General features: G+C 43.4%; 1 long non-coding RNA gene across 1 annotated transcript in view; it reads left to right on the top strand.

Annotated features, from left to right (window-relative positions):
- LOC117345848 overlaps positions 1–24601 on the top strand; it is a 606231-nt gene that overhangs the window by 491756 nt on the left and 89874 nt on the right. Inside the window, exon 3 of the long non-coding RNA XR_004536518.1 lies at positions 14432–14479. This is a non-coding gene — a long non-coding RNA (uncharacterized LOC117345848). The remainder of the gene's footprint in view (positions 1–14431; positions 14480–24601) is intronic.

The following is a 24601-nucleotide window of genomic DNA, read 5'->3' as shown; positions in this document are numbered from 1 at the left end:
GCTCTTAACATCCTATTTTTTTTCTGACCCTCCTTCCTTCCTCCCTCCCCAAATAATAACAATTAGGGAAAGGTAAAATCACCATGTTTATATTACCCTATAAAGAAGGACCCTACCTAAGAGACAATTTGAAAACCTTTTATGTGAATAATATTTCTACTGTTTCAGGGTGGGGGGAGGTTGGTACTTGGACGTTATTGGTTAGAGAGTATAAGAACACAGTTCTCTGACGTACACATCTGCTTTGTTTCATTGCTTTTTGGGGGTGTGGGATGATTGGGGGTATTCCTTCTGTTTTGTATATTTTGCCATGTTAGTTTTGCTTGATGTTATTTCTGCTATTAAACCAGATTTATTCTAAAACCTTTAATGTGAATAAATAGGGATTTGTCTGTGGAAGTGACTTATCTTTAAACAGGAGAAACAATGGTGCTTAGGGTTTTAATGTGTATAAAACAGAATTTAGATGTTTATATTGCTTAGATGTCTAAGAGGGAAATTCATCAAGTGGTGTTAGGGCTTTGTTATGTTAATTGGCACTTAATGAGACTTAAACAGCCCGAATGCCACTTTTATAAAAAATAGCACAATATTTAATTTGCCTTATGTTAAGGAGTAATGAGATTCAAAATATGCAAATGCATGTTTTGTATCTCATTACTATGCAACTTGCTAATGCGACATAGGGCTTCTGAAGGATGATACCCCCAGCATTGCAAAGCCGTGGTTCAATGCTCCTAGCCTGCAGTTCTAGGTCTCCTCCCTGATCTAACACCCCCAATATACTAGTTTCCCCCCCCAGGCCCACCCACACCTCCTAATGAGTACCTGAATGTCATCGCTAGTGGTCCAAGGGAACTCTTCTGGGGGTCTGTTAAAGTGGTCTGGGATCTGGGGGTTCTTCAGCCAGCAGCAATTCCTAATTGCTCCAGGCCACTCTGGACACCATCCACAAAATTACACCCCAAGTGGCAGTCTTGCATGACTACCACTAGGGGTCATATTTCCATGTTTCCTTATATATGTCCTTAAAATGCTAAAAAATCTAAAATGTGCATATAGCAAGGGGATGAGGTCTGACTGGGACTGGGACCTCAGTTAAGCTTCATGGGTTTTAAGGGGAAAAAAACTCCACTCTCACTCTGAAAAAGCTCTCTCAAAAGAACACTGTTGTCAAGCTAAGTCCAATGACTTGTTGCAATATAGCAGTGCATAGTATTTCAAAGTGCCTTCCAATAGTTATATTTCGATGAAAATCCTAGGCAACTTGCACCAAGATACGCATTTAAAAAGGCACAGTTTAAGTCACCACTGCCCAATGAATATACCACCTTTTTGTTGCTTTTGGCATTTCAAAGCTTACATTCAAAGCGGTGGACACTGGAGGATTAAGTAACCTGCCCAGGATCACAAAGAGCAGCACAGGGATTTGATCTCACAACCTTTGGGTGCGGAGGCAGCAGCTCAACCAGTGACCACAGCCCATGTGATTTCAAAGCTATGCCACCAAAGGTTTTGACCGCTGATGACCCTTGGTGGCCGCTTAGTGACCCAATGCCCTCAGGCTGCTGACTCAGTGCTGCTTGTGAGGTGGCTTTCAGGCACTGACAGACCTTTACCATGGGTGTCAGCAAGCTGCAGTCCAGAGACACTGCAGGTTGGTGATTCCAGCACTAAATCAAGGTGTGGTAAAGGCCCATCTTATACCATAGTTAGATAGCTTCTCCCCTAAGTTGTTTAATAGTTAATTTGTGCTACTGTTGTTAGTTGAGGTTATTGTTTTTCATGTGCAGTGATGTATCTTGTGTAGTCAATAACATAGCATAACAAAATTTATTATATACTGCAGCTACCTCACAGTTCTGTGCGGTTAACAAAAATTAAAATACAAATATGCACGGTCTGAATGAACACAGTTAATTAATTAAAATATTTGCCAAATAGATCAGTCTTCATAAATGTTCTAAATGGCAGATAAGAAATAGAGATAGAAAGATATATACTAATTTATTTATCCCATAATGCTGCCTGATACGCTAAGATCCTACTAAAGAAGCGGTTTTGCACACATCCTTTCACAGAAGGAAAATCAGAGATCCAAAGATCACGTAGATGTTTTCTATTGGCAAATTTTAAATGATCCATAAGATAACTGGGTAATAACGCAACTGAGAGCCTTGAAACGGATACAGCTAAACTTAACCCCTCTTATACTAAGGTGCGCTAACGTGTCCATAGACTAACATGCACGCGTTAGCGTTTAGCACGCGCTAATCGGTTAGCGCACCTTAGTAAGAGAGGGCCTTAAAGATCACTCTTGCCTTTATGGGCAACCAGTGCAGCCTGTGATAATACTGCGTCAGTTTGTGGTAATGCTGCTTTATTTGACTTGATGTTGAAGCGCCATCGCTCTGAAGTACGATCACGTGGCATGACTACATTGAACAAAAACCTTACCAGTCACCTTGGGATGAATCTGCTTCTATTATATTCACTGTTTAGCAATGTCCTAGCAGCCGAGTGAGGTCATAAGAGTTTTAATATATAATGATAAAGGAGGAAAATACCTGCTTTTCTTTATTATTCAATTGCTTCATTTTTTCCCTTCGCTTTTTATACAAAGTTTCTGGGTATGTAACGTTTCTATAGGACTTCTAGCATTCTGTTCAGTTCCAATAAACATAGTAACATAGTAACATAGTAGATGACGGCAGATAAAGACCCGAATGGTCCATCCAGTCTGCCCAACCTGATTCAATTTAATTTTTTTTTTTTTTTCTTCTTAGCTATTTCTGGGCAAGAATCCAAAGCTTTACCCGGTACTGTGCTTGGGTTCCAACTGCCAAAATCTCTGTTAAGACTTACTCCAGCCCATCTACACCCTCCCAGCCATTGAAGCCCTCCCCAGCCCATCATCCACCAAACGGCCATACACAGACACAGACCGTGCAAGTCTGCCCAGTAACTGGCCTAGTTCAATCTTTAATATTATTTTCTGATTCTAAATCTTCTGTGTTCATCCCACGCTTCTTTGAACTCAGTCACAGTTTTAACATTAACATTGATTAACATTGAGGCCTAAAAAAATAAGATGACAAGGAGAGACCAAGTGTTCCGTCTCTTTTCCTAGTTGCAAATGGTTTTGTTCTCTTCTACTGAGACTATTACTATTTTGACCCTGTACTCAGTTTTTGCCCCTTTCCTGTTACAGAAATTGTGTGTGCTTCCTGTTAACCCTGATTTTTAAATTTCCTTTGTACTATATTTTTCCATAGTTACCTAAACCTACTTTTCCTTTGACCTTTGACTGTAAACCATACCATTAAAACCCCCCATGCAGTTCTATTACCTCTCTCATTTGTTCAGCATCACAGTAAGCCAGATCAATGGCTATCCTAAAATATCTTCCTTAATATTTTAGTCATCTTTGACTAAGGTCCTGTTTTATTTTTATGGATCATTCACGCTCTATGAAGTCATTAAAATTCATCTTCTACAACCCTATTTTTAACTTCCCTCCTGGGAATGACAATAAATTTTCACAAGAAGGGTTGGGGGGTTAAGGCATTGGTTTGGTTTATTTATAATCCGCCTTTTACAAGGCAAAGAACATCAACGCATTCATAAACAGACATAAATAACATTTCAATTATTTTACAAAAATAAAAATTGACAACACCAAATTACACAATCAGACTGACATATCAACATTAACATTGTCAAACAACCCTGCCATCCCAAAAGGATCAATTCAATGAGCAAACATGACAAAGCTGATGAACTCATACTGTGTATTTCATCCAACAGAACAAATGACATTTTAACAATTTCTTGAAAGCCTGCAAACTTTCTTGCTGCTTATTCCACTCATCTGGACCACTACATGAAAAAAACTTTTCTCTCACTGTCTGAGACTTAACTCCTGTCTAGACGGAATAGTCAAGTTCCGCTGTTTTGCCGAATGAAGCTTTTGCATCCCAGCAAACGGTGATATGCAATCCATCAAGTATTGTGGGACACACCCTTGCACACTTGAGTAAACCAACGGCAATAATCAATATATCTAATATAATAAAACGGTAAGCCGCACATGCGCACTTCCTATGCGTGCGTCCGTTTTCCGTGAGCTGTAGCTAGGAAGTACGCATGCGCGGCTTATGGTCTGGCCTCACGCGAGGCAAGACAAGTGCGCATGCACGCCCTTCCCTGCTCTCGAGGCGAAAGGCGGTGCAAAGGCAGTGCGGAGCGGCAGCTGCTGGGAGGAGGCCGCCGCGGCTTGAGGCGAAAGTTTTATGTCTACCGCTGGCGGCCGGCGAAACCCTAATGCTGACCGAGGCTGCCTAAAGGAACAAACGCAAACCGACGCCGGCTCTCCCGTTCGGAGCCTTCTCTTCCCCCCCCCCCACTCTGCCCTTATGACTTCCGCGTTCCCCGCTGCACCCCCCACAAGGAGGACCGAGCGCGGGTGTGGCGGGTGGGGAGCTGTACCACTGGCATCCGAGCAGGATATTTCAGAGAAGTACCAAACTGACGACTGTGGGCTAGGGAGAGGAAGAAGGAGGTAGAGAGAGATCTGCAAGGTAGAAGGAAGGGACTAGGTGAAGGGAACAAAATAGAGAGACTAGACTGGACAGACAGGGGAGGGCTGCAGGCAATGAAAAATGAAGTTTCAAGGATTTACATAAAGATGTACCATTCAGTGTCCCAGTGCTCCAGAGCAGGGGGGAACAGGAAGGGAGGCCTACTGCAGGACAGGGTAGGTAAAAGGAAGGGAGAATGGACAGGGGCAAGGGGTGGCGGTGGACAGCCAAGGAAAAAGAAAGACAGAAAGTGCAAAGGAGAGACAGAGAGAGAGAAAGAATTAAAGACAGACACACACACATATATTCTAGCACCCGTTAATGTAACAGGCTATAAGACTAGTTTATACTAATACTATACTAATTTATCTAAACTCAGTTTTTAACCAAAACAGCTTACAATAATACTCTGATATGCAGGGTCGGATTTTCCTATAGGCTAACTAGGCTTCAGCCTAGGGCCTCAAGATCAAGAGGGGCCTACATTCAAATTGTTAGCAAAATTAAAATTACACTATTCTAAAAACAGTGAAAACTAAAACACTGAATCGAAAATAAGGAGAAATTCTACGCTTTGGGATCGGAACAGGCTCCGGCCGCAACGGGGCGTTGACTTGGCTTCTCCCTTTCTTTTTCTCACCCTGGGAGGAGGATCGGGGAGGGAAAGACGTCAGTCCGGAAACAGCTGGGCATACCCCAGCCCCGCGGGGAGAGAGGCAAAATGTGGATCCGTTAGGACAGGGCGGCCCAGACTGGCATCGGGGGGTGAGGGGGGTTTCACTGGAAGGAGGGTGGGAGGCAGGCAGGCTGGCATCGGAGGGGGGTGGGGGTTTAATGGACTGCAGGCAGGCAGGATGGCATGGGGTGGTGTTCAATGGAAGGGGGATGGGAGGCAGGCGGGCATCAGAGGGGGGGTGAGGTGAGGAAGGACGCACTGGGGGCACTATGGACATAGGAAGGGGCAATGTTGTGTGCCATGTTTGATTAGTTATTGTTACAAGTACTATATATGGTGCTGAGAATAAATGTCCAGATAAGTGTTCTCGACTTTTTTTTATTTATTATCCTTGTCACATTTTTTATAAAGGTTAGTACCAATAACAACATGTTTCATTTAACATATTGATATATATCACAGTAATGATGTATTTTATTATCTCTCATGTAATTTACAAACTTAAAAATGGGAGGTGAAAGGGCCTCATAAGTGGAATAGCCTAGGGCCTCTTTTCATCTAAATCCGGCCCTGCTGATACGTGTTCATTTCTTTGAAGCTGGAACAACGCTCGCAAAATAGAGTTTTGCTCCACCTGCAGAGATTTTATTTTCTGCTTCAGGAAATTACATCAGACTCTGACATCTTGTCTAGCTTAATAAATGGAAGTTTCAAGATGGCCATCGCAGTTTTAATTCACAACCTTCTCACTGGTTGGCACCTACTATATTTGCCAGATTATGGCCCTTTTAATCAAGGAGAGGTAGAGCATTTTAGCGATGGGCCAGCGAGGTAAATGCTTTAATGCTCATAGGAATTCAATGAACGAGAGACTATTTACCACAGCAGCCTGCGCTAAAATGCTCTAGCACTGCTTGATAAAAGGGGCCCTGTGCTTCTTGATCACTTGGGGTCAATTCTATAAAGGTTAGCTGCCAAAATTGGGCACTAAGATACTGTTCTATAATGACTTAGTTTAATATGGTGACGGGATAATCACGCTCAAGACAGAAGCGCGCCGTCAAAAAAATTATTTTTAAGAGCTCCGACGGGGTTGTGGGGGGGAATCCCCCACTTTAATGCATAGTGTTCGTGCTGCTGTTGAGGGGGGGTATGGGGGGTGCAACCCCCCACATTATAGACAAAACTGAACTTTTCCTGAAAAAAATCGGAAACTGTTCCGTTTTCTCTATAATGTTGGGGCTTGCACCCCCCACATACCCCCAACAGCAGCGCAAACACTATGCATTAAAGTGGGGGGGGGGGGGGTTCTCCCCCACACCCCCCATCGGAGCTCTTAAAAAATAAGTTTTTCGGCGGCGCGCTTCTGTCTTGCGCTGGATTGTCGACGTGCTGGTGTCCTTTATGGTGTGCTAACCCAGTGTTTTTCAATCTTTTTCCACCTATGGACCGGCAGAAATAAAATAATTATTCTGTGGGCCGGAATCGGTCCGTGGACTGGTGGTTGAAGAACACTGGGCTAAGTCGTGGGCCAGACCCCGCCCATCTCTACCCAATCTCCACCCCAGATCCCGCCTCCATAATAGTACTAATTGCGCCTTGCACGTCCCATGCCTTATCTGGCAGCCTTCCCTCTGACGTTGCAACGTCAGAGAGAAGGTTTCCGGTTCAGGCGCACGATGCCTGTAGGAGCCACTGCCCGTGGCTTTGTGCACTGAATCAGTTAGGAAGAGGGAGCTGGCTCGAAGATAACGCCGCATCGATCGCACCATGGACCGGCGGTTGAAGAACACTGTTTTGGGCCTGATGCACGTGCTGGTCCTGTGGACCGGCAGGAAATTTCTGTGGACCGGCACTGGTTCGTGGACCAGTGGTTGAAGAACACTGTGCTAACCGATTTAGCTCCTGCTAACGATTATTGTGTGCTAAATGCTAAGACATGCATAGGAATGTAGTGGGAGTCTTAGCATTTAGTGTGCGCTAATCGTTAATTGACACTAATTGGCACTAATTAAAGTTACGCATACAACTTGCCTAGAGCCATTCTATAAAAAGTATGCAGCAGTTCTAGTGCACAAATTTGAAAATGATGCGCGATCATGGGCGGAGGCATGGGTGGATTGTGGGCATTCCTAAAAGTTATGTGCATTGTTATAGAATATGCCCGATCCGCACACAAATTAGACTCGAGCATTTAGACTTGGTTTTAGCTGGCCTTAATGGGTGTGTCTAAAAATACAGATGCTCAGCATGGATAGTACAGTATACGTGATTTGTGTAGAATCGTGTTAAGCGCCATTCTAGTTTGTGCCAATTTTTGAGATGCTATATAGTTTCCAAGTTTATTATATAATTTGATTAATCGCCTATTCCGAATTCTAGGCGATGTACAATTTCTTAAATAATCAAATAAGGGTAACGAATCAAACATACATAAATCATAAAAAATTAAAATAACGATTACAAACATTCCTATACAAGGTTTAAATCTATCAAATTAAGTAACTTTTACATACAATATCAACACAAAAGGGAAAATTATTAATGGATTACAATCAGTATTTAATTTAATATAGTTAAAGTAAAAACATTAGGAGGGGAAACAAATATAGTCTGTAATGAAATATAAGATAAAGAAAGACAAAGCAATTAAACGTATTCACTAAAAGCATCTTTAAAAAGGAAACTCTTAAGTTTGGTCTTAAATTTATCCACATTCTTTTCCTCTCTTATGAATAATGGGAGGTCATTCCAAGACTGGGGAGCGGTTATTGAAAAAATAGTGTGACGCCTTGTATTGATAACTTTTAATGAAGGAATGGCCAGTAAATGTTGGTCCTATGATCTCAACAGTCTTGAAGTAGAGTAAGGAATTAAGATTCTAAAAATAAAGGCAGGGGTTTTAAATAATAAAGATTTAAAAGTAAGCAAGATATAGAATCAGGCTCATCGGTCTAGATATGATGCCTAAAAATGAGTGGCTGAGTAACCTGTCATAGAAACATAGAAAACATAAAAGATGACGGCAGAAAAGGGCCATAGCCCATCAAGTCTGCCCACTCCATTAACCTTCCCCTAACAACCTCCTAAGGGGTCGCTCACAGGTGGTATCACCTCTATACTGCCCTCGTAAAGATCCGACGTGGGCATCCCATTTATTCTTAAAATCTTGTATGCTGCTGGCTGCGATCACCTGCTCTGGGAGTTTGTTCCAATGGTCTACCACTCTCTGTGAAGAAGTACTTCCTGGTATCCCCATGAAATTTCCCGCCCCTGATTCTCAGCGGATGTCCTCTTGTGGCTGACGGACCCTTGAAAGAGAAAATGTTGTCTTCCACCTCTTTGCGGCCAGTGATGTACGTAAATGTCTCAATCATGTCTCCCCTCTCCCTACGCTCTTCGAGAGAGTATAGCCGCAATCTGTGCAGCCTGTCCTCGTATGAGAAATCCTTAAGCCCCAAGATCATCCTGGTGGCCATGCGCTGAACCGACTCAACTCTCAGTACGTCCTTACAGTAGTGTGGCCTCCAGAATTGCACACAGTACTCCAGATGAGGTCTCACCATGGTTCTGTACAATGGCATTATGACCTCCGGCTTCCGGCTAACAAAGCTTCTACAGATACAACCCAGCATTTGTCTAGCCTTGGATGTAGCCTTTTCCACTTGGATGGCTGTTTTCATGTCTTTACTAATGACCACCCCTAAGTCCTGCTCTGCTGCCGTCCTAGCCAAGGTCTCGCCGTTCAGTGTGTATGTTCTGCAAGGATTATTGTTGCCAAGGTGCATGATCTTGCATTTTTTCGCGTTGAAGCCCAGCTGCCAGGTCGTGGACCAATGTTCCAGTAAAAGCAGGTCTTGCTTCATGCTGTCGGACAAATCATTCTTACTTACAGTGTTACATAGTTTGGCGTCGTCGGCAAACAATGCTATCTTACCTTGAAGCCCCTGGGTCAGGTCTCCTATGAATATATTGAAAAGGATCGGTCCCAGGACCGAACCCTGCGGCACTCCACTGGACACCCTCAACGTTTTGGAGAGGGCACCGTTAACCAACACTCTCTGAAGTCTACCAATTAGCCAGTCAGTGACCCATTGAGTTAATGTTGCACCTAATCCCATCGATTTCATTTTGTTCAATAATCTACGGTGGGGGACGCTGTCGAAAGCTTTACTGAAGTCCAAATACACGACGTCCAGGGACTCTCCCTGGTCCAGCTTTCTAGTTACCCAATCAAAGAAGCTGATAAGATTGGATTGGCATGACCTACCCTTGGTGAAACCGTGTTGGTGGGGGTTGCGTAGATTCTCCTCGTTCAGGATAGTGTCTAATTCACATTTGATTAGTGTTTCCATGAGCTTACTCACAATTGAAGTGAGACTCACCGGTCTGTAATTCTCAGCCTCTGCCCTGCAACCTTTTTTGTGCAGAGGAACGACATTAGCTGTTTTCCAGTCCAAAGGGACTTTTCCCGTACTCAGGGAGAGGTGGAAGAGTACGGCTAATGGTTCCGCTAGGACATCACACAGCTCTCTGAGCACCCTGGGGTGCAGATTGTCCGGTCCCATAGCCTTGTTCATCTTGAGTTTTGATAGCTCGCTGTAGACGTCACTGGGTGTAAACTTGTGGTTCAGGAACGGGTCTCCCGAGTTGTGCTTCTCCTGCAACTGTGGGCCGGACCCTGGCCCCTCGCAGGTGAAGACTGAGCAGAAGTACTCATTTAGTAGTTCGGCTTTATCTGTGTCTGACTTTGTATAACTTTCATCAGGTTTTCTGAGGCATACTATTCCATCCGTGTTTCTTTTTCTGTCACTAATATACCTGAAGAAAGATTTGTCCCCCTTTTTGATGTTCTTTGCTAAGTGTTCTTCTATTCGAAGCTTGCCTCTTTGACTGCCAGTTTGACAGCTGCTGACTTGGCCATATATTTTATTCTAGCCTCTTTTTCCCCCGAGCGTTTGTAGGATATGAATGCACACTTCTTGTCTTTGACTAGATCTGATATCTCTGTGGTGAACCATTGAGGTCTGTTGTTCCTTCTCCGTTTACTTACTGATCTTATGTAGTGGTTTGTTGCTGTGTGTAAGGTAGATTTCAAGGTTGACCACATATCCTCCACATCATTGGTCATCGCTTGGTGTTGCAGTGCTTGATGGACAAAATCTCCCATGCGTTTAAAGTCCGTGCCTCGAAAGTTGAGTACTTTTGTTGTCGTGCTTGATCTAGAGAAACCCTTTTTGAGGTTGAACCATATCATATTGTGGTCACTTGTTGCTAGCTTATCGCCTACCGAGACCTCCGAGACGCTTTCTCCATTGGTGAGCACCAGATCCAGTATCACTTGGGCCCTAGTAGGCTCCAGCACCAATTACTTGAGTCGTGCTCCCCTTATGGAGGAGAGCAGCCTTCTGCTGCCGCTGGTAGATGCTGAAAGTGCATTCCAATCTGCATCTGGCATATTGAAATCCCCTAGCAGTACTGTATCCCCCCCGTAAGGTGATATTCTCAATGTCATCGATTAATTCAGTGTCCTTGTCTTCCTGCTGTCTTGGAGGTCTGTATATTACACCAAGGTACAGCCATTTTTCGTTGCCTCTGGCCAGGTTAACCCAGAGGGATTCCCCGGTGTACTTGACATCTGTTATTCTCGTAGTTTTGATGCCCTCTCTGGTGTATAGTGCCACTCCTCCCCCTACCTTGCTCTCTCTGTCATGGCGAAGCAAGTTGTAACCCGGTATAGCCATATCCCACCCATGAGAGTCCGTGAACCAAGTCTCAGTAATTGCTACTACATCTAGGTCAGCAGTCGTTATTTCGGTCTCTAATTCCAGAATTTTATTGCCCAGACTGCGTGCATTAACATACATAGCCTTCCATACCCTGCGACTGCTAGGCTCCCGAGGGGAGTTTACCATCTGTCGGTCTTCAGTTAGGCACCATTTATAGAATCGTGTTCTAGTGGTGCCCATAATGGACTTAGGCACTGGAAGGTGCCTGAACTTTAGGTTCCCCCTGCTTAGGCCAAAGTTTTCTTGGCCTAAATACTGACACCTATGACCATTTTAGGATCCCGCTTGGAAAACACACCCAAGATACGCCTTTAACCACACCCACTTTCTGGTGGGCGCCTACCCAAAATCGGTAGACTCCTGCTGAGTTAGGGGCCTATCACCCAATTAATTTTAAGCTAATTATCAAGCTAATTAAGCTTGTTATTGGCACTGATTAAACCTAAGTTTAATAAATTTGGTACCTAGATTGGCTAGGTGAGCTGATCTAGGTGCCTAACTTCAGGCATCACTTATAAAATCTAGGCTTTAGTGCCCCCCTAAACAGGAAGCATTATTTTTTTTTTGTTTGTAGACAATGGCTTAGTAAAAGGGGCAGGGGGAGGACCACCCAGGCACCATCTTTACGGTGGTGCCGGCTGTGGCGCCTCTCATCTCCCTCCCCCCCCCCCCCCCCGCGCCAGCGTACCTCTTTAAATATTTACTTGTACAAATAGCATCTTCCACCTGCTGCTCGTGCCGGCCTCAGATCCCTTCCGACATCACTTCCTGGTACACAGGAACAGGGGCAAAGAGCAGGGGATGTACGGTGTGGCAATACCAGGCATTAACACCCTGGACGTCGACATCCCTAGCTACACCACTGTTTGTAGATATCATACACCAATGGCAACATTAATTCATGACCTTGGGGGGGGTTGGGGGGGGAGAGAAAATGTTTGTGAAAACTACCACATTGAATCTGGGCTTAGCGAACAGGAAAGTCGGATATGAAAATGTTAAGTCCACATTTACTTGAAGAACCCCTTAGTTTGTTAGCCCTCCAGAGATCAGGAAATACAGTGCCTATGTATGTAAAAATCCAAACTTATCTGCTATTAAGTGGAGCAGAGGAGTGGCCTAATGGTTAGTACGGTGGGCTACAAACCTGGGGAGCTGGGTTCAATTCCCACTGCAACCTCTTGGGACTCCAGGCAAGCCATCCAACCCTCCCTTGCCCTAGGCACAAAACATAACACTCCCCTTTTACTAAGCCACAATAAATGTTTCCACCATGACCTGGAGTGCTAAATGCTCTGGCCGCAGTAGAAACCTCTACCGCGGCTTATTAATAGAGGGCCTTAAATTGCGAGCCCAATAGGGACAGAAAAAAAAAAAAATACCTGTATGTAATATATGTAAACCACTTTGCTTGTACTCGCAGAATGGTGGTATATCAGATCATTAACACTTAAAATCTTTTCATTGCTGTCAACACCATCTCCTGACTATTCCCTCCCACCCAAAATTAGACTGGGCAACACTAGACTATTGCTGGGCTACTATTTGGGTGTTTGCTTGGTACTAGTGGCCTAGATTGATCGCTATGAGGATGGGCTACTGGGGTCGGTAGCATGGAACGTTGCTACTTTTTGTTTTTTTGCCAGGTAATGGTGATCTGGATTGACCACTGTGAGGACAGGCTACTGGGGTTGGTAGCATGGAATGTTGCTACTTTTGGGGGGTTTGCCAGGTGCTGGTGACCTGGATTGGCCACTGTGAAGATGGGCTACTGGACTAGATGGACCTTTGGTCTGACCCAGTAAGGCTATTTTTATGTTCCTACTTTAGAGCACTTGCCCCATCTCTGTGGAGTGATTTACCTGTATACATCAGACATAAAACTGCTTTCAAAAAAATGTAAAACAGTTGCTGGGCTAATTTTATGTCTGCCTCTGAATTTTGCAGGATTTTTAAAGTAAACATATCCCAATCCCAACCCAATATCCAACACTCTATTTACCCTTAGATCTCTCTAATACTCTTTTATCTATCAAACGTTATCTAAAACCCATAATTTCACCCTATTCTTATCTCCTAAAGACCTCCACTTCCCTTTGGTAACTCTTTACCCAACATATATTACCTTAAAAATTCTATGTCATCGCTTATTCTATTCCTTCAAATTTTGAATGTAATTTTTGTTTTAGTTTGGATGTAATCCGCCTTGAACCGCAAGGTAATGGCGGAATAGAAATCACTAATGTAATGTTATATACCGTAGTCACATAGAATCTTATCCCAACAAAAGGCCTGGACATATTGTTATCTAGTAATGTGTGTGGCTGTATTTTTTTCTGGGTAAAAATATAGTCTTATAGAAAATTCCAGTGTGTACTATACATGTAGCTCTAAAACCTGTCCCAGCCCACTTCCAGGAATACCTCCTTCTAAAGAGTGGAAGTACGTGGAAAATGGCATCACACACAGTGGCACAGTAAGGGAGTTGTGGACTGCCCCAGGCGCCGTCTTTATAGGGGCTTGGCACCCATCCTCCTCTCCTTCCCCGCCCCTCCACTGCCACACGCGTATGACTGCATCGGCTCTTCTCCTGACATCACTTCCTGGACACGCACCTGGGAAGTGATGTCAGAGGGAGAGCTCATGCAGGCATGACAGCAGGTTGGGAGTTGCTGTTTGTGCCGGGGATGTTACAGAGGTATGGGGAAAGGGAAGTGGTGGGGGGGGGGGGAGGCAGAGAGGGTGGCCCCTGGTGCCTCTGACCCTTGCTTCCCACTGATCACACATCTAATTTTACTCATACAGAAAAACAACAACAAAATAATACACTTCCACAGGAAAAGAGCTGTTCTGCCCAGAGAAATAGGTTTGGGAGCTTTTGTCCTTAAGCACAAACCACAAGCTGATTTAAAATATGGATGTGTCAGAACATAAACAAAAAGTGACCCAGTCAGGGCTGGCTCGGTCTATGGACCAGGGAGGGCCAGTGATATAGGTTGCCACAATCTCAGTCTGGTATCTCCTCCTCTCTCTTCCGTCCCCCACTGTGGGCAGGGGAGCGGAGAGGGAGAAATGCCCAACCGGGATTGAGATTTTGATGCACTTTATCACCAACCAAAAGGTGGGGGAGACTTGAGAGAAAGGGGGAACTACCAGAGTGCATGTGGTGGTGAGGGGTCATCAATGCAAAAGTTGGTTCAGGATGCCACAGTCTCTTGAGCCAGCTCTGGACCCAGTGGTACTAGAGTAGGGGCAAGGGGGGGGGGGAGGAAACCCCATTATAAAGTGCTCTCTGTTGTCAGTTACTTTTTAAAATAATCTGTCCTTGATCTCTGCTAACAATGTTTTATCTCTGATCAATGATTCATGTCCATTTCCCCCACCAGGATACTAAAGCAGAGTGCAGTAGCTGTGTAGAGAAAGAGGCCAGAAAAGTAAGTGATTTATTCCAATATCGCTTGTTTTTATTATGTTACTACTGGAATATATGTTAATTATTTATGCGCTGGATATGGTGGTTCCACAGCACTGTCTTAAGATCGTGCAAAGTGTTGAATACTCCTTCTTCTGATTGCAGACGTGCCAAGTCATTGGGAGGGTGCTGATGCTCTAACTCGGGGGAGGGGGGGCAACCTTTATACCTAGCAGAACGCAACCCTATGTAATGGTGGAATTGGACATGCACAGAGCTCCAAATACCTTACGTGATAAAGAAATAAGTAAACATTTAACTAAAACCATTAGGAACAAACTGCAAGACTGGTTATTCTGAAAATACGTGTGAACTGCAGTATTCAAAATGGCCGAAACTCTGGTTAATGATGTCTTCTGTTATACTTCCCACCGTCTCGTGGGCAGCTTAAAATTCAATTGCAGGCTGTGCTCAGCCCGTGAACTGCAGGTTGCCAGGCCTTTCCTAGTCTAAATATCTGAACGTTTGTGACGTTTTCTCTGATACCGTGTTTAAAATGGCGATCACAGCAAAAGCCTAAAGAAAAGAAGCAAACAATTACTTTTATTAGTTTGCGAAGTTTAATGCTATTTGAATGCATTCTGCATCAAACCAGTTGGATAAAGTCACTGAATTTCAGTGATGCGGCAGAGGGAAGGCTTCTGAGGTATGTAAGGCTCAAGGTGGGAGGGTCGATGGGGTTCTGGTGCACAAAGGGATGGGAAGGAGGGATTGGCATAACACCGGTACGGTGCTTTCTTGCTGAGGATGTGGTTCCTATCCTAGTCAGGACACTCATTTTCAGTATGCTTTGAAAGGCATGGGGTAGATGCCACTTTGCTATGCACCTACCGTCTTAGGCACTGTTTACAGAACCTGGTCCAAAGGGTCGCTTTTACAAAACCATGGTAGCAATTCCAGCATGGCAAATGTGACACAGTCCATTCAGTTCCTATGGGCTACATAGCATTTGTCCTATGAGGCTTGCAACAGGGATCCTTAGTTATAGAATGAGGGGGGTGGGTCTGTTATTTATAGTACATGACATAGTACATGAGGGCAGACAATTCTTACTGGTAGACAAAAACTGACCTATTTTGAACATGTGATGAGGGAAAATTCACTAAAAAAAGTAGGTGCTACTTGGAATGGTCAGTGGTACCCGCATAGATGTTTGATATGCAGGCTACAAATGTTTTAATTAGATAAATAAATAAAGTAAAAGGAAGCAGAGGAGACCAAAAGCTCATTGGCTGGATACTATCAAGAATGGCACAGGAATGAACATCAAGCAATTGAAAGAAGCCATGGAAAACAGGGAAGCATGGCGAGGACTGGCCTATAGAGCAGGGGTCCCCAACCCCTGGTCCGCGGTATGTAGCCATCTGACAGCCGGGCCATGAGAGATCCCCTTGCGCAACATCTATCCATCCCTCCTTCCCATCCCGCACAGCAGAACCCCGCCGACCCTCCCACCGCAAGGCTGACACATCTCAGTTGCAAACAGCAGCGGCGGCAGCACTGAACAGGCTGCTTCCCTGCCTTCTCCGCCGAGGTCTTCCCTCTGCTGCCGCATCACTGATGACATCATCATTGATGCGGCGGTACAGGAAAGGCTTCAGCTGGGAAGGCAGCGAAGCAGCCTGTTCAGTGCTTCCGCCGCTGCTGTTTGGAATTGAGGTATGTCGGCCTTGCGGTGGGAGGGTCGGCGGGGTTCTGCTGTGCGGGATGTGATGGGAGGGAGAGATGAAAAGATGCTGCACAGGGGGATGGGTTGGTGGGGTCATCGTGGTTCTGCTGCACGTGGGGGATGGGAGGGAGAGATGAAAAGATGCTGCACAGGGGGATGGGTTGGCGGGGTCATCGTGGTTCTGCTGCATGTGGGGGATGGGAGGGAGAGATGGAAAGGTGCTGTGCAGGGGGATGGATTGGTGGGGTTGTCAGGGTTCTTCTGCACAGAGGGATGGAATAGATGGAAAGATGCTGTGCGGGGGGATGGGTTGACGGGGTAATCGGGGTTCTGCAAGCTGCATTATGGTAATAATTTCTATTACGATATTATAACTTAATAATAATATAAATGTAATGTGTATTGTGTATAAAACTGCCCTATGAACCCGCCTCAAATCCTTTACCGATCCCTGGAAAAATTTGCTTCTATAAAAGCAGTCCTTAGTGTCAAAAAGGTTGGGGACCACCGCTATAGAGTATCCAAGGGTCGGATATGACTGAATGGACAGTAATAGTAGCAGTTTGAATAAAAAAAAATGATCCAGTACCACAAATATTTTAATACCCATCTTTATTCCTTGTGGTGCCATATCTTCTTTTAATATAAACAACCACAAAAAATGAAAAATTTTGAAAGCATGATCCATGCTTTATCCATTGTATTTGTGAGTGAATTTGAGACTTATGCGTTCCGCTATCTGGTACTGACTTTTAAGGCTGGGGAAACACTTCATTGTTAAAAGCACCAACTTTCAATATCCTTAGACAATTGCTAGATGTCAGCATATCACTAATGCAAACAGAAGTTGTATGTTACAGATTCCTGCATCTTCCCTTTCCTCTCTAGTAGTTTAATAGAACCGGTCTGTTAGTCTTTAGAGAGAAAATTGAACCCTGTGAGGAAAGAAATGGTCAGGCTTGCTGTCATTATTTTAGGCTCCCTACTACGGATGGGTGAATTTTCAAAATATCAGTTTGCTTGCATGAACCAGAATGTTACAGAACAAATGACATACCTGCCAGCTCTCTTATGCACCTTCTTATTTCTTGAAGTAATGCTTGATAAGGGTGCAGGGTTATTTCAGGACTTGGGAAGAGAAAGAAGTGGATGAAGAGTTAAAGATCTAGATGGGCAATTATGGAATATAGGGCTAATTGATGACATTATTATTATACGTAGCACATAACACAAACAAAGATTTGTCTGGTATCACTAGAAAATTTGAGCTTTATCAAAACATACATAAGAACAGCCTTACTGGGTCAGACTAGTGGTCCATCAAGCTCAGTTGCCCATTCTCACGGTGGTCAATCCATGTCACTAGTACCTGGCCAAAACCCAAGGAGTAGCAACATTCCATGCTACCAATACAGGGCAAGCAGTGGCTTCCTCCATGTCTTTCTTAATAACAGACTATTGACTTTTCCTCTAGGAACTTGTCCAAACCTCAAATATACGAGAAATCCCACTACAGGGAGCTGTCAAGAGAATGGAGGATAAGGGGGTCTCAGAAACCAACTTGGCTAAGGAATTACACCCAATACCAAGCTTCAATGGTTCATAGTTTCCATCACTGACCCTTTGACCTCCTTCTCCTCCTATTTTTATTAACTTCTTTCTAACTGATTTCTTAAATTTTTAGTATTTTTATTATCTGCTAGAAATTACTTATCTTAAAGGTGCAGAGTTGCCTACAAGCCCACGGGGACCCGTTTCGCCACTCACGTGGCTTTTTCAAGGGTTCTCAGGACGCTCTGCCAATTTAATTATGTATCCCGCCTAACTTAGGGCCAGTTTAGGGGGGTAAGGAACTTATTTACACGACAGAAGAGCGGGACTTGGGTGTGATTTCATGTGATGATCTTAAGGTGGCCAAACAGGTTGAAAAGGTGACGGCAAAAGCTAGAAGGATGCTAGGGTGCATAGGAAGAGGCATGGCCACTAGAAAAAAAGAGGTATTGATGCCCCTGTATAAGACTTTGGTGAGACCTCATTTAGAATATTGTGTACAATTCTGGAGGCTTCACCTTCAAAAAGATATAAAAAAGATGGAGTTGGTTCAGAGGAAAACTACCAAAATGGTGTGTGATCTTCTTGATAAGGTGTATGGGGATAGACTTAAAGATCACAATATGTATACTTTAGAGGAAAGGCGGGAGAGGTGAGATACAATGGAGATGTTTAAACACCTATGTGGCGTAAATGCGAATGAGTCAAATCTCTTTCATATGAAAGGAATCTCTAGAATGAGAGGGATAGGATGAAGTTAAGAGGTAATAGGCTCAGGAGTAATCTAAGGAAATACTGTTTTACAGAAAGGATGGTAGATGCATGAAACAGTCTTCCAGAAGAAGTGGTGGAGACAGAGACTGTCTGAATTCAAGAAGGCATGGGATAGGCACGTGGGATCTCTTAGAGAGGAAGAGATAATGGTTACTGTGGATGAGCAGACTGGATGGGCCGTTTGGCCTTTATCTGCCATCATGTTTCTATGTTTCAATCTTACTAAAGTTCTATGACATCACAATGCAGGTGTAAAGAGCCTTAGCCAATAGGGAGAGGAAGAGATAATGGTTACTGTGGATGAGCAGACTAGATGGGCCATTTGGCCTTTATCTGCCATCATGTTTCTATATTTCTATCAATTTTCTCCCTTTAGGAAACTCAAACGTTTGGTACATTTTAGTGGCGAGTGTAACACAGCAATATGCAGAGTAAGAAACTGAATGTCAGCCATAGTCTCCATACCTGAGAAGAAATGTCCACACATTATTTCCTTGATGAAGCCATATTGGGGAGGCCTTCGAGCTAAGCCTCACCTTAAGGAGAAAATGATGAGGCAAATATTGCCTGGTTCTATCAAATCCCTGTGCCCCAAAATCCAGCCCTGCCCAAAGCCACTGACTGACCACTCTCACACCTATTCCACACATACTGTAACCTATCCCTTTAGCACAAATTTATTCAACCCACCCCAAGAAGCGACAGGAAATTCCCACAGACACAATCAAATAAACAAAACAAAGTGGGAGGTTGAGATGTTCCAGTAGGGAGTTTTTATTGTCAGTAACATAAAAGCATTCAGCGACTCAATGCTGCATGCGTTTCAGTACTCAGGGTACTTTCCTCGACAGGCTTGAAACTTCTTGTTTAAGAATCAAATGGTTGTGTTTTAAAGGGTAACACCCAAAACAAAATTGGCAACAACTTTTTTCCTCCTGGTAAGAATGTACCAGAATGTAAGGCTCAAATAAATTTTAGAAAACATATAATAATAATAATAATAGGATGTTAGTATGAGCACAGCTCACTGTTTGGAGCGAGATTTAGCCCCGGGCAGGATCTCATAGGTGACAAGCACCAGACTAAGGGTCTAAATAAGACCTGCCCCGTACATCATTGTATCCAATATTTAAATTTATTAATGCAAAAATCCACAGGCCCTTGGTATAAATTCAAACCAGGTGAAAAATTTATAAATTCTTTATTCATTTTACATCTTACAACAAGTGTATCAGACAATATCATTTAAACTTAGATAATATCACTTGATTAACTTTCATATACAACTTAAGTTATAATATTTAAACCCACCCCCCATCCTCACTATTTAAAATTTAAATATTATACTTATATAAAAAAAAACTTCCTCCCAAGCCTCCCATATCCTCTACCCTAAATATTTAAAAACCTATTGAAATAACCCAAACATTATAGCATAGCAACAATGCCCATTAAATATTGGTGTACACAGCATTGTAGGGGCCTACAGCCAGACACGAGCACCTCACTGTCAGAGAGAGAGAGAGAGAGAGGGAGAAAACCCCCTAGTGCATATAACATAATAATAGCCATACATATATATATATAAAGGCCAAGGATTATACCCAGCAATATCGGGCGCCCCACAACCCACCAACAAGGCGTCAAATACCAATCTCAGAACTATATCAGGCCAACACATGTATACTGCGAAAATACAAAGAAAATGCTGTTGGTTGTGCAATGGCCTACCTTCAAAGTAGAGAACAAAATCAAGGCAGACAAGAGGGCCAGTGAGACGTCCAACTAGATTTGGCCAGACCACCAGAAGTTCCAAGATAGCATTGAGCGCTATAAAGCTCTTAAGGAAGTCTTATTGCCGTGTACCACACTGCTGGGTCTCAGCCTAAAACAGTAGAACTTCCCAAATACTCACACTGATTCAGGGATACCAATAGATCCAAAGAGTATTCCATTGGCCCTGTTTTCCTGGTCTTCAAATCAGGATTGGAATTACTGACATTTACTCTCCAGCTCGCAGAGTTGCCCCGTCTTGGCACCTGTGAGACCTTCCTGGCTAGACACATGGTCTTCTACTTGCTGAAGTCACTGTGTTTGCCACTCCAGGCTGTCTCGAATGTTATCTATGGAGACCTGAATATTAGACAACTTTGTCGTCAAGTACTGCAGGGAGATGTTTAGTTAGTTCCCATATGGCTTTCACTTGCAAGGTGATCATTGGGGGTGGTACAGACTCTGGAGCCACCATATTAGAGGTAAGCTGTCATTTCTCCTTTGCCAGTCTCAGTGTTTTTATCAGCATAACTTTCTACTCACTGTTAAAAAGACTTTGCAGGTGACACAGAACACAAGTCGGTGGTATAAGTAAGCTATAGCGTCATTGTAGACCCATCTCACATACAAATTGATGTGAGTATTGTAGAATATTGCTCTGTACGGGTCAGAGCTGAGGCCGTGAGCTACCATTCAGCCCTGCATCATCACGTGTCCCCCAAAACCTCTTAATTAGAAATTGCTACCAGGTTACTGCACACTAATGGATATCTTAGAATGTGAACTGCAAAACAATTTTTTGAATATGCCCCCTAACAGGTAATGCATTCAATTTGCACTTATCACAAGAAATGAATATGTGGTAACTGCAAAAGCTAATGCCCTTTAGTAAATGTAGAATTTTATCAAAGTAACACTCTGCTCATTAACCCTTTAATTGGCAGATGGTGAAATGGTTGCTTTACGTAACTTGGTGTTGAACGAGAGCAACAGTGCCAAGTAACAGGCATTTGGAGATGCAGATCTCCCATAAGAGCCGTAGAAACACATGTTGCTTCTGAGCAACAATGCCAAATAAAGAGTTAAGGTTCCCTTTGAAATGTTTGATATTCAATAGATTGTCTTTTCTCCCCTATTATATTAGGCCTTATTGAATTTTTTTTGTTACATGTCTTACAACTAATCTGCTAGATTGATTTTATGGTGCCAATAGAACTTTCTGAAATATTAAGAATACATTGGATTTACTTCAGTAAGAAACAGGTTGCTAACCATCCACTCTATCCTCTTGAGAATAGTCACTGAATAACATCCTGGCTACTGAGGTGTAAAAGGAACAGTATGTTGAACATTTCTTGATTCCAATCAGATAGCTGTTAAGTTGTAGGCTATAGCTGTAATACATTTCTGCATGAACTGATCCTTTGAAGACCTCTATTTCTCCTCCTTTGCTAAGCTCCAGATACATGATTTCGGAGGTACTGACACCATGACAGATGATTTCCTGGCAGTTTGTTTCTTTTAAATTAAATAAGGGATGTTATAAGATTTTCCAGTGAATGACTTGGTCAGATTTCTAAAACTGTTGTTTATCCAAGCGGTTCTTATTTTTTGGTAGCTTTTTGAATGCATGACTTTGAAACCATGGAAACAGTGCAACTATATTTATAACAATTGCTTTATAAGAAGCTCTTGTTACCTTCATATGTCAAATATTTAAATAAACCATGCTATATTCTTTAAAAAAATAATGATGATAATGATTATAATAATAAAAAAGTAATAAAAATTTAAATTATATATCCTTGGAAAAATGTATGCTAATATGATATAGGACTTCTTTAGAATTTAAAATACATCACTCCTTATACTCTACATATCTGAAGGGTCCTTTTACTAAGGTGTGATAATCTCCTTTTGCATGAAATCACTCCAATTTATGCTATGTTCCCATCACTTACAAACACTTTATAAAAGAGATTCCACCCTAATGCCTTGCACCTACATAAATGCCAGATCTATAGGCAATAAACTAATACTTCTAAATGAACTGATATCCACCGTTCTAGGATTTAAGGGTAAGCTAGATGTACATCTCCTTATGAGTGGCATAAAGTGATACAGTTAAGGGTAAACTAGATGCACATCTCCTTATGAGAAGCTTAGAGTGATATGGGGACTAAAACTATGCCAGGGTACACCTGGCGGAGCCTCCGCGTGCGCGGATCGCCGGACTTGATGGACCTAGGTTCTGATCCGGAGATGGCAATTCTTATGTTCTTATGTACAAACAACTTAAACATGGCCTTCTTCTTTGAAACCTGACTCAAAGATGCACCATGCCCAGAACTGCCCCATCTTTGTCCATCTGGATACAACATTCTCCATGTGCCCAGGCTGAGTAAACATGGAGATGGTATTGCACAAGAGTTTTTTCAAATCACACTAATAGATTCTTCAGTCCTAATCTAGAATATGTGCTGTACAAATTAGAAGTCAAATAGGCTACTTATCTCAGTAATGTGGGTATACTTCTGGTATACCGCCTCCCTGGACTATGGTCACAAAGCACCGCAAAACTACAAGAAATAATCTCAAACTTCTCCTGCCAATTTGAAAAAAAAAATAATTGCCTTGGAAGGCATGAATATCCATCTAGAAGCCCAGGACAATGCTAGCACCTTCAAATTCAAAAACTTCCTAGACTTAAAACCCTCAGGATCTATGTCTGAAAAGAGAATTCACTAGACTTTATGTTATTCAGCCCAACTCACCTTATCATGGATACCAACTGGAGTGCTGTCCTTCAACTTCACACTACACATAGCTAATGTATCCATTAAGGACATTAATACAAAATCTCTAATAAGAGAAAAGATGGACACAAACCAATAATGGACTCTAGCCTCTGAATCACTAAGCATGTCTTCAAACAACCACATTTCAATCCTCACAAACTGGTACAACACAATTGAACAAACCTCAATGCTGTAGCCCCCATGCACCTCTGCAATACAAAATCTACAAAATCCTCAGCATGGTTTGCCGAAAACCTAAAAGCTGAAAAGCAGGCCTTTCGAAGACTTGAGAGACAATGTCAAAAAAGAGACTCACTGGAACACAAGGTGGCGGCAAGAGTAGAGGCTCCACGGAAGTTTTTTTTATAGCCAATGATGTGGGAGGAGGAGATTTGAGCACAAGCTCTGCCTAGATAAACCTGAGGCTTTTTCTTCTGTTAAAAAGACATTACCCTTGGCTATTAGAGTGGAGCAGAATAATGTAGGACATAGTACAGTTTTGTTGTTCTGCAAGATCTTTAAGATTTGCAGAAAAATTGTGACTATTTCCTGCAGAACTTTATATGTGTCATTAACTACAAGTTTCCATTAGCTGGTGATGACATACTTCATTAAGAATATACTTCATTACAAAATCCAAGCTACAAAAGCATAATGATGTATGTTTTCTTAAGGCTGCATAGTTTAATGTCCCAATCTCCTTAATTAAGAAAGCATTCTGCACACAATTTTTGTTCTATTCTCAGAGGGTCACAAAGATCTTAACAAGGGGCATATTTTCTAAAGTGTGCAAACATATTAGCATACTTTAAATAGTTATGTTACCCACCCCCCTTATATCAAACTGTGCTGCTGAAAAATGCAAGCTAAATGCTGAACTGCCCATTCTATTTTTAAAAAAAATATATACCACTTACCGTATTTTCACGCATATAATGCGCGCGTTATACACGATTTTTACAAACCGTGCATAACCTTGCGCGTTATACGCGTGAGCGTGTTTTACAACGTTTTTTTACATAGTTCTCCCCCCCCCCCGATGTCCGATTCACCCCGCATGACCGCTCGCACCCCCCCGATGTCTGATTCCTCCCCCCCCGCAGGACCGCTCGCACCCCCACCCCAAAGGACCGCTCGCACCCCCACAGCCTACCCACTCCCCCCCCCCCATCATGGAGAAGCTCCTACCGTTCTCCTGCTGCTTCCTCTGCCGGCGGTCCCGGCCCTTCTGTGAGCCCTGCGTCTGCGCTGCTTCCTCTTCCGGCGGTCGCGCCCGGGGCGGGACCGCCGGAAGAGGAAGCAGCGCAGACGCAGGGCTCACAGAAGGGCCGGGACCGCCGGAAGAGGAAGCAGCGCAGACGCAGGGCTCACAGAAGGGCCGGGACCGCCGGAAGAGGAAGCAGCGCAGACGCAGGGCTCACAGAAGGGCCGGGACCGCTGGAAGAGGAAGCATTTCAGATGCAGGGCTCACAGAAGGGCCGGGACTGCCGGCAGAGGAAGCAGCAGGAGAACGGTAGGA

Source organism: Geotrypetes seraphini, chromosome 11 (genome assembly GCF_902459505.1).
Source record: "Geotrypetes seraphini chromosome 11, aGeoSer1.1, whole genome shotgun sequence".
NCBI lineage: Eukaryota > Metazoa > Chordata > Amphibia > Gymnophiona > Dermophiidae > Geotrypetes > Geotrypetes seraphini.
The sequence above is the reverse complement of the archived record's forward strand: the minus strand, read 5'-3'. Positions and strand labels throughout refer to the sequence as shown.